The sequence below is a fragment of the Pinus tabuliformis genome, chromosome Q (assembly GCF_031772625.1).
Source record: "Pinus tabuliformis cultivar Carrire ecotype Pingquan chromosome Q, CPIR1, whole genome shotgun sequence".
Lineage (NCBI taxonomy): Eukaryota > Viridiplantae > Streptophyta > Pinopsida > Pinales > Pinaceae > Pinus > Pinus tabuliformis.
In genome coordinates, this window is record NC_142296.1 from 806,216,318 (window position 1) to 806,231,229 (window position 14,912).

Below are 14,912 nucleotides of genomic sequence, written 5' to 3' on the forward strand. Positions count from 1 at the left end.
GGTGACTCGAGTGAGGTCGCCCACCCGTCGTGCAGCGGTAAACGAGGTTCGGTCAAGGAGTACGGTTGGCAGCTCGTGTGAGGGCGCGCCCGCCCAGCTCGGGCAGGGAACTCGGTTGGCACACGGAGGTGTTGCCTATTTGTAAAATTGGCTAAGTATGAAACTTCGTGTTTCCCATGTATACTTGTAAAGCCTCGTAAACATTGTAGAGTTGAATAATATATTGTATTCGGGCAGACTCATTGTTTAGGGAGTTGCCCCTCCCTTTATACTGCGCAATTGTGTTCTTCATGTATAATTGCTGATGATAATGAATGTGTATGGGTGTTCATTGGTATAAAGGAAACATAATAATACTTGGTTGCGAAAAAAAAACTAAGTAGACTAATGGTTGGGCGTAGTCCATGAACATAAGTATTGGTGAAAAGAAAGTGTTCGGTGGCGCCGCACCTCACCAAGTACGGCTGAAAGACTACTGTAGGCCAGGGGGCATGACACGCGGGGTTCCCATGTAACTCGCGCCGTGTTGGGCGTGGCGCATGCCCCTTGATACCTGCACGATGGGCGAGCCAACGACGGAAGGCACGCGGGCAAACCTTGTTGCGTGCCCGGATGAAAGAGGTGACCATGTGCGGACGAGTTAGGATGCGGGCAGGTGTGCGACGTGTGGCGACGGGTGTAATCGGCGAGGTGTTGGAGTCGACCCATGGGTGCGATGGTGCACATGAAGGGATGCGGCGGTTCATTGGAATGGGGCGTGTCGAGGTTATGTGGCAGGTCAGCCGGGCATGCATGTTGATGGAGCCGATCCTTGTTATCCTCGAGAGACACGGCCCTTGGGCGAAAGGATGCGTATAAGTAAGCAGGATGGCGTTCGACGAAGGGACATCAAGCTCAGACTTCCACATCGCAGAACAAGTGCAAAGGAAGGAGTTGGGCGAAAACGGAAGGAAGAGAAGGACGTGAGTAAGAGGGCCGCACCGGCAGGCAGATTACATAGGGCAGGTTGGGCTTGGTAGTGCGGACAGGCAGAGCAGGGCGGGTTACCGTCCAGGCAGGCAGGCCGCACTGCATGCGGGCCGTGCACCCTCAATATGGACTACACCGACGGGCAGAGTTTGGGCGCTGTGGAAGGGAAAGTCAGGCGGATAGGTTCGCAGTTCAGGTGTGGAGTTGTGTCGTGTAGGCTGCGGGCCAGTGCAGCACGACCACACGACACGACAGGTTGAAAGAATAATTGAAGAAGATAAATTTATGGTAAGTTATTTTCGCTGCATTGTTAAGAACACTTATTGGAAAATTGACCGAGTGTTGAAGTAGGCGCAAACCGTGTACTCAAGTATTGGTAAAAATAAAAAGTACGGCGGTGCCGCACCCGCTTATGCATGGTTGAAATACTACCACTAGGATAGGAGCGTGACATGGGGTCTACCAGTCCCTCCTCGACAGAGGTCGCCAAATTTCAGGGAACCCGGGGATTCCATGTCCCGCCTTGTCGAAAGCATCCCAAGCGCGGGAAATTTTCGGTTCCCATGTCTTGTCGCGATGGAAATCGCCCCATGTGCAGTAAACTTGGTGTACATCGAGCCTGCAACCTCACATCAAGAAAAAGGCTCGGTTGGTCAACAGAATGAAGGTTTCTTCATTGGTAAAGGATCTCGCTAAGGATCAAAGGTTGGAGTCTCTTCTAGAGCTAGTCCACCACGGACTATCAAAAGTTGAAAGAAGGACAGAGTGCCGGGGAACGAAGCGCCGAAGAAACAAAGTAAAGAGAGGAGGAAGGACTCGACTTGTGCTTGGGGGATATTATTGTCAAGGGTCTAGGGCTTCACAATGACCAATAAGAAGCTTCAATGAGAGAAATTTACGAAAGGGTTTTCCTCTGAGAGAGAGAGAGAGAGAGGTTTTTCCCTGGCAGAGAGCCAACATCTTGTGTTCTTGTTCTTATGTTTTTGGCACCAGTTTGATGAAAGCAAACACACATGCATTAATAAGAAGAGAAGAAGATTAATATAACACGATAAATTGCAAAAGAGCTTCACAAATTGTTATCAAGTCTAGAAGAATACCGCTATACCCCATTGCCCGAGATTCTTCAACGCGGTATCGGAGCTAAGGTGACACATCAAGGAAAGGGAATCTCAAGAACATCCACAAGGTTGAAGCGTCAAGCCAAGAAGCCTCAATCACATCAAGGACAAGAAGGTCTACCATCTGTCATTCATGATGGAAGACTAAAAAGCAAGAAGAAACGCCTTATATAAAGGAACCTACAAGAAGAACAAATCAAAGAGGGACCTACATCAAGCTACACCATCTTGAAGAATGAAAGGCACTACGACTCAAGTCATCAAGCAAGTCCATTTGAAGAAAGCAACTTGAACAACATCAAGATCTAAGGAAGGCAAGCCATCAAGAAGAAAGCAAGTTCACTACATCTCAAACTCTATCAAGTAAGTATATGTCCCATTCTGAGTATACCTCAGTGTCTTTTTGCAAGGAAAGTAGCAAATTGGTTGGGACCACTACATGTCCAAAGTCCAACGATTTGGATGCCAAGAGTATGGACGCTACAAAAGGGATTGTCCTAAACTTAAGAAGGACAACAAAAACAAGAGAAAAAGGGAAGAAGCTCATGTAACTCAAGAAGTGAAAGAAGACAACAAGAAGCAAAAGAAGGAAGATCCTCCTATGACTAAGTCAACCTCTTTGCTTAAAGTCTTCTTTCAAAGGGGGTAGAGGTCTCATTGGGGGTCCCATTTATGGGATTCAAGAGAGGATGATATACAGGCAAGAGCAGATGAAGCAAGAAAGGCTACACCAATCGAGGAGAACTATCAAATAAAGTCGCGATGATAAAAGCATAATAAAGGTGAGGTATGTATGCATCAAAGTTTAAGTCATGTCATCATATATATTGATTGGGTCATGGGAAAAGTTCTAGAATCACGATCAAGAATAAAAGGATCTCTTTCGCCAACGACATGCTCGGAGGCATGTGCTACAGTGGAGTAAAGGTCAACATGAAGAAGTGCTCTCATAAGGAGTATAAGGTGGTTGACCAATCAATCCAATAAGAAGCAAATGAAGAACATCGCGGTCACAAAGAATAACTATTTGACAAGATTCCTCAACATCTCTCGAAAGAAGGCACGGAAACTCTGACAAAGGAAGAAAAAGATAAATAACCCTTGACACATATAAAGGCCTTGGAGATTGTAAGGTGCAGATAACCATTTCCACTCTACAAATATGTCATGATGAAGAGCAATATCACGAAGGGCCACTAAATCAAAGTACGGGAACAAGCGACTACAACTAAGCATCCATGTGATAAGTGTTATGAAGGATAGACAAGGTGACAAAGGAGTAGCTAGATGACAAAAAGGACCTGATATATATCAAGAAGGTCACTTTCCACGAAGGGAGCAATTACATGACAAACTAGGGGGGAAAGTGATCGATGGCCGGTACCCTGCCAAGAAGAAGTTCAAACAAAGACTTCATGACATCGAAGGAAAGAAGGAGATCAAGCGGTTGAAGGACCCACGAAGTAGACGTTGTTGATGAATGGACAAGTCCCTAGCTAAGAGGGAGTTCTAACAAGTTCCCAACTACAAAGGAGCTTGGGCAAGTTCCTTGTCAGAGGAAACTTGGGCATGTCTTCCCCAATCAAGGGGAAGAGATAGACACAACATTCTTGTCTTCACTTGGCAAGAAATAACGGGAGGATTGGGCAATCATTTGGCATATGATGCTCTTTGAGGATGTGTAGGGCACCCAAGTCAAGAGTAGGTAAGAGGAGCAATATTCTTTGAGGGATGGGAACCCAAGACAAGAATTGTCCTGGAAGGTCATACTCAGGGAACACCTGGGTGGGTATGTACCTTTAGAGACAATGACCAAGGTGTTAGTCAAGGCCTTGCTATGAACAATGTTGGCTAATATGATGCTATAACAGATGGGTTGCCAATCCGGTTTCTCTTATGTGAATTATTCAAGATTGAAAAATAGCCAAACACCTTGTAATGATTTATGAATACCTCCCTAGTTGAGAGGGGGTGTTGAAGAAAGTGTAATTGGGTTCGGTATTCATAAACGTACTTTTGATATTTGTATTTATTCAAGAAAATAAATAAATAAATAAATATATATATATATATATATATATATAGATATTATATTTGTCATTGAGTTTCTTGCTCATTGAAATAGGCCTAGCACATGTTAAAGTATTATAAAGAGTCAAAAGAAAATGTTGAAGATATTAAGGACATGTTACCCCAGGTATATTTATGTATTAGAGTCAAAGATATTCCTACCCTCGTGCCTTCGTTCGGGTCGTGCACCCGTTCAAACCCCAAATTTCCTTCGGGTGGGCCGGGTCATCCCATGCCGTGCCGTGTGTGGGGGTGCGCGGGCACACGTGGGCGTGCCGAAAATGCCAAGTCATGACCGCCCGTGTGCCTTCTTTGTTCGGGTCATGCACCCATGGAAACACCAAATTTCGTTCGGGCGATTCGGGTTGGCTCGCCCAGGGCGGGTCGGGTTGTGTCGTGCCGTGTGTGGGTGCCCCGGCACACGTGGCCGTGCCAAAAATTCTAAGTCGTCACCGCCCATGTGTCTTCTGCACATCCATGTGGCCCATTTTCTTGACGCTCCCTCGGGCCTTCGTTCGGGTCGTGCACCCATGGAAACCCCAAATTTCGTTCGGGTCGTGCACACATGGAAACCCCAAATTCCATTCGGGCGGGTCGAGTCGTGTCATGTGTGGGTGCCTGTGCAAATGCGTTCGAGCGAGTCGAGAGGGGTCGAGTCATGCCGTGTCGTGAGTGGGTGCTCAAGAACATGTGGCCATGTAAAAAATGTTAGGGCATGACCACCCGTGTGCCTCCTGCATGTTCGCGCGACCCGTTTGCTCGATGCTCCGTCGTGCCTTCGTTCGGGCGTGTCGGGTCGTGTCGTGCGTGGGTGCTCGTCACACATGGCAGTGCCAAAAATGCTAAGTCATGACCCCCCATGTGCCTTCTACACGTTCCTGCAGCCCGTTTGCCCGACGGTGCCTAGTGCCTTCCTTCGGGTCGCGCACCCATGGAAACCCCAAATTTTGTTCGGGTCGGGTCGTGTCGTGTCGTGTGTGGGTGCCCGCGCAAATGCGGTCGGGCAGGTCGGGTCGGCTCGCACAAGGCGGGTCGGGCCGTGTCGGGTCAGCTCGCACAAGGCCAGCTGGGCCGTGTCGTGCCGTGTGTGGGTGCCTGGGCACACGTGGGCGTGCCAAAAATACTAAGTCATGACCGCCCGTGTGTCTTCTGCACGTTCGTGTGGCCCGTTTGCCTGATGCTCCCTCGTGCCTTCGTTCGGGTCGTGCGCCCACGGAAACCCCAAAATTTCGTTCGGGTCATGCGCCCATGGAAACCCCAAATTTCGTTCGGGCGGGTCAGGACGTGTCGTGTGTGGGTGCCCATGCAAACGGGTCAGGTCATGTCATGTCGTGTCGTGTGAAGGCACCCAGGGTGGGCCTTGTGCATGATCGTGATGCCCGTTTGCCCGAATCTCCCTTGTGACTTCGTTTTTAGCGTGTGTCGAACCCATGTAAAGTTGTTTGAGCATGTCATTTGTCGTGTAAACACTCGTTCGGGAGGGTCGTTTGCCATGTAAACGCATTCAGGCGGGTCGTTTGAGGGTGCCCGTGTAAACTCGTTCGGGCGGGTCGGGCGAGGTCGTCCGTGAAAAAATGTTCGGGCGGGTCAGGCGAGGGCGTTTGCACAAACCCGTTCGGGCGGCTCGTTCGGGCAAGGGCGTCCGTGCAAATCTGTTCGGGCAGGTTGGGCGAGGGCGTCCGTGCAAACCCGTTCAGGCGGATCGGGCGAGGGCGTCCGTGCAAACTCGTTCGGGTGGGTCGTTTGAGGGCGCCCGTGTGAACTCGTTCGGGCGGGTCGTTTAGGCTAGGGCACGCCCGGGCGAACGAGCCCGTATCAAAAATGCTAAGTTGTGACCCGAGGTTGGCTTTGTGCACATTTGTGCAGCTCATTTGCCCGACTCTCCCTTGTCGCTTCGTTTCGGTCGTTCAGGCACCCATGCAAAATCGTTCGGGTGGGTCGTTTGAGGGCGCCTGTGTGAACTCGTTCGGGTGGGTCGTTTGAGGGTGCCCGTGTGAACTCGTTCGGGTGGGTTGTTTGAGGGCGCCCGTGTGAACTCGTTCGGGCGAGGGCACGCCTGGGCGAACGAGCCCGTATAAAAAATGCTAAGTTGTGACCCGAGGTTGGCTTTGTGCACATTCGTGCAGCTCATTTGCACGGCTCTCCCTTGTCGCTTCGTTTCGGTCATTCGAGCACCCATGCAAAATCGTTCGGGCGGGTCATTTGAGGGTGCTCGTGTGAACTCATTCGGGCGGGTCATTCAGGCAGGTCGTTTGAGGGCGCCCGTGTGAACTCGTTTGGGCAGGTCGTTTGAGGTACCCGTGCGAACTCGTTTGGGCGGGTCATTCGGGCGGGTCGTTTGAGGGCGCCCGTGTGAACTCGTTCGGGTGGGTCGTTCGGGCGAGGGCGCGCCCGGGCAAACGAGCCCGTATCAAAAATGCTAAGTTGTGACCCGAGGTTGGCTTTCTGCACGTTCGTGTAGCTCGTTTGCCCAGCTCTCCCTTGCTGGTTCGTTTCGGTCGTTCGGGCGGGTCGTTTGAGGGCGCCCGGGTGAACTCGTTCGGGCGGGTCGTTCGGGCGAGAGCGTGCTCAAGCAAACGAGCCCGTATAAAAAATGCTAAGTTGTGACCCGAGGTTGCCTTTGTGCACGTTCGTGCAGCTCGTTTGCCCGGCTCTCCCTTGTCGGTTCATTTCGGTCGTTCGGGTGGGTCGTTTGAGGGCGCCTGTGTGAACTCGTTCGGGTGGGTCGTTCGGGCGAGGGCGCGCCCGGGCGAACGAGCCCGTATCAAAAATGCTAAGTTGTGACCCGAGGTTGGCTTTGTGCACGTTCGTGCAGCTCGTTTGCCCGGATCTCCCTTGTTGCTTCGTTTCGGTCGTTCGGGCACCCATGCAAAATCGTCCGGGCGGGTCGTTTGAGGGTGCCCGTGTGAACTCGTTCGGGCGGGTCGTTCGGGCAAGTCGTTTGAGGGCACCTGTGTGAACTCGTTTGGGGGGGTTGTTTGAGGTGCCCGTGTGAACTCGTTCGGGCGGGTCGTTTGAGGGCGCCCGTGTGAACTTGTTCGTGCGGGTCGTTCGGGCGAGGGCGCACCCGGGTGAATGAGCCCGTATCAAAAATGCTAAGTCGTGACCTGAGGTTGGCTTTTTGCACGTTCGTGCAGCTCGTTTGCCCAGCTCTCCCTTGTCGGTTCGTTTCGGTCGTTTGGGCAGGTCGTTTTAGGGCGCCCGTGTGAACTCATTCGGGCGGGTTGTTTGAGGGCGCCCGTGTGAACTCATTCGGGCTGGTCGTTCAGGCGAGGGCACGCCCGAGCGAACAAGCCCGTATCAAAAATGCTAAGCTGTGATCCGAGGTTGGCTTTGTGCACGTTCGTGCAGCTCGTTTGCCCAGCTCTCCCTTGTCGGTTCGTTTCGGTCGTTCGAGCGGGTCGTTTTAGTGCGCCCGTGTGAACTCGTTCGGGCGGGTCGTTTGAGGGCGCCCGTGTGAACTCATTCGGGCGGGTCGTTCGGGCGAGGGCACGCCCGGGCGAACAAGCCCGTATCAAAAATGCTAAGTTGTGACCCGAGGTTGGCTTTGTGCACATTCGTGTAGCTCGTTTGCCCGGCTCTCCCTTGTCGCTTCGTTTCGGTCGTTCGGGCACCCATGCAAAATCGTTCGGGTGGGTCATTTGAGGGCGCCCTTGTGAACTCGTTTGGGTGAGTCATTCGGGCGGGTCATTTGAGGGCGCCTGTGTGAACTTGTTCGGGCGGGTCGTTTAGGGCGTCTGTGTGAACTCGTTCGGGCTGGTCGTTCAGGCGGGTCGTTTGAGGGTGCCCGTGTGAACTCGTTCGAGCGGGTCGTTCGGGCGTGGGCACGCCCGTGCGAACGAGCCCGTATCAAAAATGCTAAGTTGTGACCCGAGGTTGTCTTTGTGCACGTTCGTGTAGCTCATTTGCCCGACTCTCCCTTGTCAGTTCGTTTCGGTCGTTCGGGCGGGTCGTTTGAGGGCGTGCGTGTGAACTCGTTCGGGTGGGTCGTTCAGGCGAGGGCGAGCTCGGGTGAACATGCCCATGTCAAAAATTCTAAGTTGTGACCCGAGGTTGGCTTTGTGCACGTTCGTGCAGCTCGTTTGCACGGCTCTCCCTTGTTGCTTCATTTTGGTCGTTGGAGTGCCCATGCAAAATCGTTCGGGTGGGTCGTTTGAGGGCGTCCATGTGAACTCGTTCGGGCGGGTCGTTCGGGTGAGGGCGCGCCCGGGCGAACGAGCCCGTATCAAAAAATGCTAAGTTGTGACCTGAGGTTGGCTTTGTGCTCGTTCGTGCAGCTCGTTTGCCTGGCTCTCGCTTGTCGCTTTGTTTCGGTCGTGCGGGCGCCCATGCAAATTCGTTCGGGCGAGGGCGCGCACGGGCAAACGAGCCTGTATAAAAAATGCTAAGTTGTGACCCGAGGTTGGCTTTGTTCATATTCGTGCTGCTCGTATGCTGTCGTGCGGGGGCCCATGCAAATTCTAGATGATCTAAGCGACAGGTTTTGTTTCCGTGTGAAAGGTGGGTTGGTAATTGAGTTGTGTTTTCGTGTTTGCCTGAAAGATGGCCTTGGATCATTTGTAGGGTTGTCTATTTTCATCTTCTCTCCATCCCCACTCGGTAGCGCATGAGCGGTAATGTTGGCCATGCTCGTCTAAGGAGGCATATGTGAACAATTCCCCTTTTACTTTCCATGTTCTTGGAGCTTAATGGGTTGTTGTGTTGTGGCTCCCCTGCACGTCCTGGTCACCCTTGCGCCCCTCTAGATGATACCATCGACATGTTTTCTTTCTGTGTGAAAGGCGGGTTGGTAATTGAGTTGTGTTTTCGCGTTTGCCTCAACGATGGCCTTGGGTCGTTTGTAGGGTGGCCGATTTTCATCTTCTCTCCATCCCGACTCGGTAGCGCATGAGCGGTAATGTTGCCCATGCTCGTCTTGGGAGGCATATGTGAACAATTCCCCTTCTGCTTTCCAAGTTCTTGGAGCTGTATGGGCTGTTGTGGTGTGGCTCCTTTGCTCATCCTGGTCCCCCTCGCGCCCCTCTAGATGATACCAGCGACAGGTTTTGTTTCCATGTGAAAGGTGGGTTGGTAATTGAGTTGTGCTTTCTCGTTTGCCTGAACGATGGCCTTGGGTCATTTGTAGGGTGGCCGATTTTCATCTTCTCTCCATCCCCACTCGGTAGCGCATGAGCGGTAATGTTTCCCATGCTCGTCCCGGGAGGAATATGTGAACAATTCCCCTTCTGCTTTCCAAGTTCTTGGAGTTGTATGGGCTGTTGTGGTGTGGCTCCCTTGCTCGTCCTGGTCCCCCTTGCGCCCCTCCAGATGATACCAGCGACAGGTTTTCTTTCCGTGTGAAAGGTGGGTTGGTAATCGAGTTGTGTTTTCACGTGTGCCCGAAGGATGGCCTTGGGTCATTTGTAGGGTTTTTCTCTCCATCCCCACTCGGTAGCGCATGAGCGGTAATGTTGGCCACGCTCATCTTGGGAGGCATATGTGAACAATTCCCCTTCTGCTCTCCAAGTTCTTGGAGCTGTATGGGCTGTTGTGGTGTGGCTCCCTGGCTCATCCTAGTCCCCGCGTGCCCCTCCAGATGATACCAACGACATGTTTTCTTTTCGTGTGAAAGGTGTGTTGGTAATCGAGTTGTGTTTTCGGGTTTGCCTGAACGATGGCCTTGGGTCATTTGTAGGGCTGCCGATTTTCATCTTCTCTCCATCCCCACTCGGTAGCGTAAGAGCAGTAATGTTGGCCATGCTCATCCTGGGAGGCATATGTGAACAATTCCCCTTCCGCTCTCCAAGTTGTTGGAGTTGTATGGGCTGTTGTGGTGTGGCTCTCTGGCTCGTCCTGGTCCCCGAGTGCCCCTCCAGATGATACCAGTGACAGGTTTTCTTTCCGTGTGAAAGGTGGGTTGGTAATCGAGTTGTGTTTTCGGGTTTGCCTGAATGATGGCCTTGGGTCATTTGTAGGGTGCCGATTTTCATCTTCTCTCCATCCCCACTCGGTAGCGCATGAGCGCTAATGTTGGCCATGCTCGTCTTGGGAGGCATATGTGAACAATTCCCCTTCCACTCTGCAAGTTCTTGGAGCTGTATGGGCTGTTGTGGTGTGGCTCCTTGGCTCATCCTGGTCCCCGCGTGCCCCTCCAAATGATACCAGGGATAGGTTTTCTTTCCGTGTGAAAGGTGGGTTGGTAATCGAGTTATGTTTTTGGGTTTGCCTGAACGATGGCCTTGTGTCATTTGTAGGGTGGCCGATTTTCATCTTCTCTCCATCCCCACTCGATAGCGCATGAGCGGTAATGTTGGCTAGGCTCGGCCTCGGAGGCATATGTGAACAACTCCCTTCCACTCTCCAAGTTATTGGAGCTGTATGGGCTGTTGTGGTGTGGCTCCCTGGCTCATCCTGGTCCTCGAGCACCCCTCCAGATGATACCAGTGACAGGTTTTCTTTCCGTGTGAAAGGTGGGTTGGTAATCGAGTTGTGTTTTTGCATTTGCCTGAATGATGGCCTTGGGGCGTTTGTAGGGCGGCCGATTTTCATCTTCTCTCCATCCCCACTCGGTAGCGTATGAGCGCTAATGTTGGCCATGCTCATCCTGGGAGGCATATGTGAACAATTCCCCTTCCGCTCTCCAAGTCCTTGGAGCTGTATGGGTTGTTGTGTTGTGGTGTGGCTCCCTGGCTCGTCCTGGTCCCCCTCGTGCCCCTCCAGATGATACCAGCGACAGGTTTTCTTTTCGTCTGAAAGGTGGGTTGGTAATCGAGTTGTGTTTTCGCGTTTGCCTGAATGATGGCCTTGGGTCATTTGTAGGGTGGCCGATTTTCATCTTCTCTCCATCCCCACTCGGTAGCGCTTGAGCAGTATTGTTGTCCATGCTCGTCCCGGGAGGCATATGTGGACAATTGCTCTCTAAGTTCTTGGAGCTGTAGGGGTTGTTGTGGTTTTGCTCCCTGGTTTGTCTTGGTCCCCTTGTGCCCCTCCAGATGATACCAGCGACAGGTTTTCTTTCCGTGTGAAAGGTGGGTTGGTAATCGAGTTGTGTTTTTGGGTTTGCCTGAAGGATGGCCTTGGGTCATTTTTAGGGTGTCCGATTTTCATAATCTCTCCATCCCCACTCGGTAGCGCATGAGCGGTAATGTTGGCCATGCTCGTCCCGGGAGGCATACGTGAAAAATTCCCCTTCTGCTCTCTAAGTTCTTGGTGTTGTATGGGTTGTTGTGGTGTGGCTCCTTGGCTCGTCCTGGTCCCCCTCGTGCCCCTCCAGAAGATACAGGTGACAGGTTTTCTTTCCGTGTGAAAGCTGGGTTGGTAATCGAGTTGCTTTGTCAGGTTTGCTCGAACGATGGCCTTGGGTCATTTGTAGGGTGGCCGATTTTCGTCTTCTCTCCATCCCCGCTTGGTAGCACATGAGCGGTAATGTGGGAAATGCTCATCCCCATCCCTCTTTCCCATCCCAACGATAAGAATGTTTATAGTTTCCTCCGCGCTCCTTTGAGCCTTCGTTTTTGCGGTCCCAGATGGAAGCCCCAAAACTCTGTCATTGCGTATGTCGCTATCGTGCCCCTCGGTTGTTGTGAATAGAGAATTTTGATTGGGCTGGGCAGCCATTTGTGGCTCCATTAAAATTGTCTCCTCGTTATATTGTTCACCTCCTCCCTATTTGGTGTGGAGGGTTTTGCTTTTCGTGTGAAAGGTGGGTTGGAAATTGAGTTGGTTTTTCGGGTTTGCCTCAAGAATGGCCTTGGGTCATTTGTAGGGTGTCCGATTTTCATCTTCTCTCCATACCCACTCGGTAGCACATGAGCGGTAATGTTGGCCATGCTTGTCCCGGGAGGCATATGTGAACAATTCCCCTTCTGCTCCAAGTTTTGGGAGTTGTATGGGTTGTTGTGGTGTGGCTCCTTGTGATGGCTAGCCTCTTCATTGTTCGGTTGTTTATGGTGCCGGTGTCTTGTGCTTGTACTCTTTCCGTGTTGGCATTGTCGGTTGAGATGCATACATTTAAGAGGGAAGTGGAAGGGTTTTGGTTGTAAACCACCTACCCTCCCTCTTGCTTGCTTTTTCCGTCGGGCTATGTGAGGCGTTGTTCTCCTTGTTGTAAAGTCAAGGGTTGGCATTCCTTTCAAAGTGCACATTGTTCGTGGTTGCGTTGGCTCTGAGGTTTTGATAGATGTGTTGGCCCATATGTTTGATCTAGGGGTCGGATTTTCCCTTGCATCTTGCGTGCGTGGCAGGCTTTTGCGGTTGGAAATGTTAAGTCACAACGTTTATGGGCATTTGTTGTTTGAATTGTGTATGTGCTCCTGGTCCAATGGGGAGGAGGCTTGCTATGTCGATGGTGGGGGCTATCTGGAAGAAGGATTTTGAGGTGGAATGCTTCGACCTCCCACCTTTGCGTGGAGGTGGCCGTAGGGGAAAAGTATTCATTTTCCAGTCGGTAAAGCTGTGGGAAATCTCCTAGGTTGCTTGTACGTAGGGTGCAGGGGGTGCGGGGCTGCCCGATCCCTCCTCCTGTTTGGATATGTTCTTGTATTGTGTAGCGAGCTTCTTGATTTGCATTTACTTCCTTCCTTTGCCTTCGCATCGTGGTTGCCACAGGAGGTCAAGTGATCGAGGTCCACCATTTTTGCTGTCGCGGGTGGACTCCTAGGTGGCCTCGGTGCGTGGAGTGGAGGGTCGGGGGGCACATTTCTAAGAGAGGTTGTGGGCTCGTTTGGTCTTGTTGTTTTGTTTCCTTCTGTTTCCTTTGCATTGAGGTTGCCGCAGGTGATCATGCGATCAAGGTCCATCATTTCTGCTGTCCGGGTGGACTCCTAGGTTGCCTCTCTGCGGGGAGGGTTGGGGGGCACTTGTTATTTCAATTGTGTCTGCGCTCGTGGTCCAACGGGGAGGAGGCTTGCTACATCGATGGTGGGGGCTATTTGGAAGAAGGATTTCGAGGTGGAATGCTTTGACCTCCCTCCTTTGCGTGGAGGTGGCCGTAGGGGAAAATTATTCATCGTCTGGTCGATAAAGCTATGGGAAATCTCCTAGGTTGCCTGTACGTAGGGTGCATGGGGTGCGGAGCTGCCCGATCCCTCCTCCTGTTCGGTTATGTGTTCTTGTATTGTGTAGTGACCCTCTTGATTTGCATTTACTTCCTTCCTTTTCCTTCGCATCGTGGTTGCCACAGGTAGTCAAGTGATCGAGTTCCACCGTTTCTGCTGGCACGGGTGGACTCCTAGGTGGCCTCGGTGCGTGGCATGGAGGGTCGAGGGGAATTTCTAAGAGAGGTTGTGGGCTCGGTTGGTCTTGTTGTTTTGTTTCCTTCCGTTTCCTTTGCATTGAGCCTGCCACAGGCGATCATGCAATCGAGGTCCATCGTTGTTGCTATTCGGGTGGACTCCTAGGTGGCCTCTTTGCGAGGAGGGTTGGGGGGCACTTGTTGTTTCAATTGTGTATGCGCTCGTGGTCCAATGGGGAGGAGGCTTGCTACAATAGTCATCGATGGTGGGGGCTATCTGGAAGAAGGATTTCTAGGTGGAACGCTTCGACCTCCCTCCTTTGCATGGAGGTGGCCATAGGGGAAAATTATTCATCGTCTGGTCGGTAAAGCTTTGGGAAATCTACTAGGCTGCCTGTACGTAGGGTGCGTGGGGTGTGGAGCTGCCCGATCCCTCCTCCTCCTGTTCGGATATGTGTTCTTGTATTGTGTAGCGACCCTCTTGATTTGCATTTACTTCCTTCCTTTGCCTTCGCATCGTGGTTGCCGTAGGCGGTCAAGTGATCGAGGTCCACCATTGCTGCTGTCGCGGGTGGACTCCTAGGTGGCCTCGGTGCATGGAATGGAGGGTCGGGGGGCATTTCTGAGAGAGGTTGTGGGCTCGGTTGGTCTTGTTTTATTTCCTTCCGTTTCCTCTCTGGATTGAGGCTGCCGCAGGCGATCATGCGATCGAAGTCCATCGTTGCTGCTGTCCGGGTGGACTCCTAGGTGGCCCCTGTGCGAGGAGGGGAGGGGTGGGTTGGGGGGCATTTCTAAGGGAGGTTGCAGGCTCGGTTTGTCTTGTATGATTTCCTTCCCTTGCCTTTATGTCGAGGCTGCTGCAGGCGATCATTCGATCGAGGTCCACTATTGCTGCTATCCGGGTGGACTCCTAGGTGGCATCGGTGCGGGCAGGGAGGTTTGTATGGCCTCTCTATGATAGGATTTGTGCGGTCGGTCGTCCTCTTTTTATTTCCTTCCTTTTCCTTCACATCGAGGCTGCCGCAGGGGGTCGGGAGATCGAGGTCCATCGTTGCTGCTATCCAGGTGGATTCCTAGGTGGCCTCGGTGTGGGGGCGGGGAGGGTTGTGGCTCATTTGTAATATAGAGGTTGCGTGGTTGGTCATTCTCCATTTGTTTCCTTTGCATCGAGGCTGCCGTAGGCGATCGAGTGATCGAGGTCCATCGTTGCTGTTGTCTGGGTGGACTCCTAGGTGCCCTCAGTGCGGGGTGTGGAGGCCTTTGGAGGCATTTCTAAGGGAGTCGGTGAGTGATCGCTCGTTTTCTTTTTGGTTGGGCCGTGGCTGCAAACTCCGAAGTGGCCTTGGTGCGTTGTGGCTCGGCAGGTCTACCCATTTGTTCGCCATGTCCTTGACATTTTGCGTGTGTTTCCTTCTTGGGATGCAAGAGGTGCAAGGCATAAACGTTTTACATGATATTTTGACATCTCTTTGACTTGATGGGTGTTCAGGCTGGCTCTCAGTAAGAGAGCGCCCGGAATGCCCTTTGAAGCAGGAGGGTGC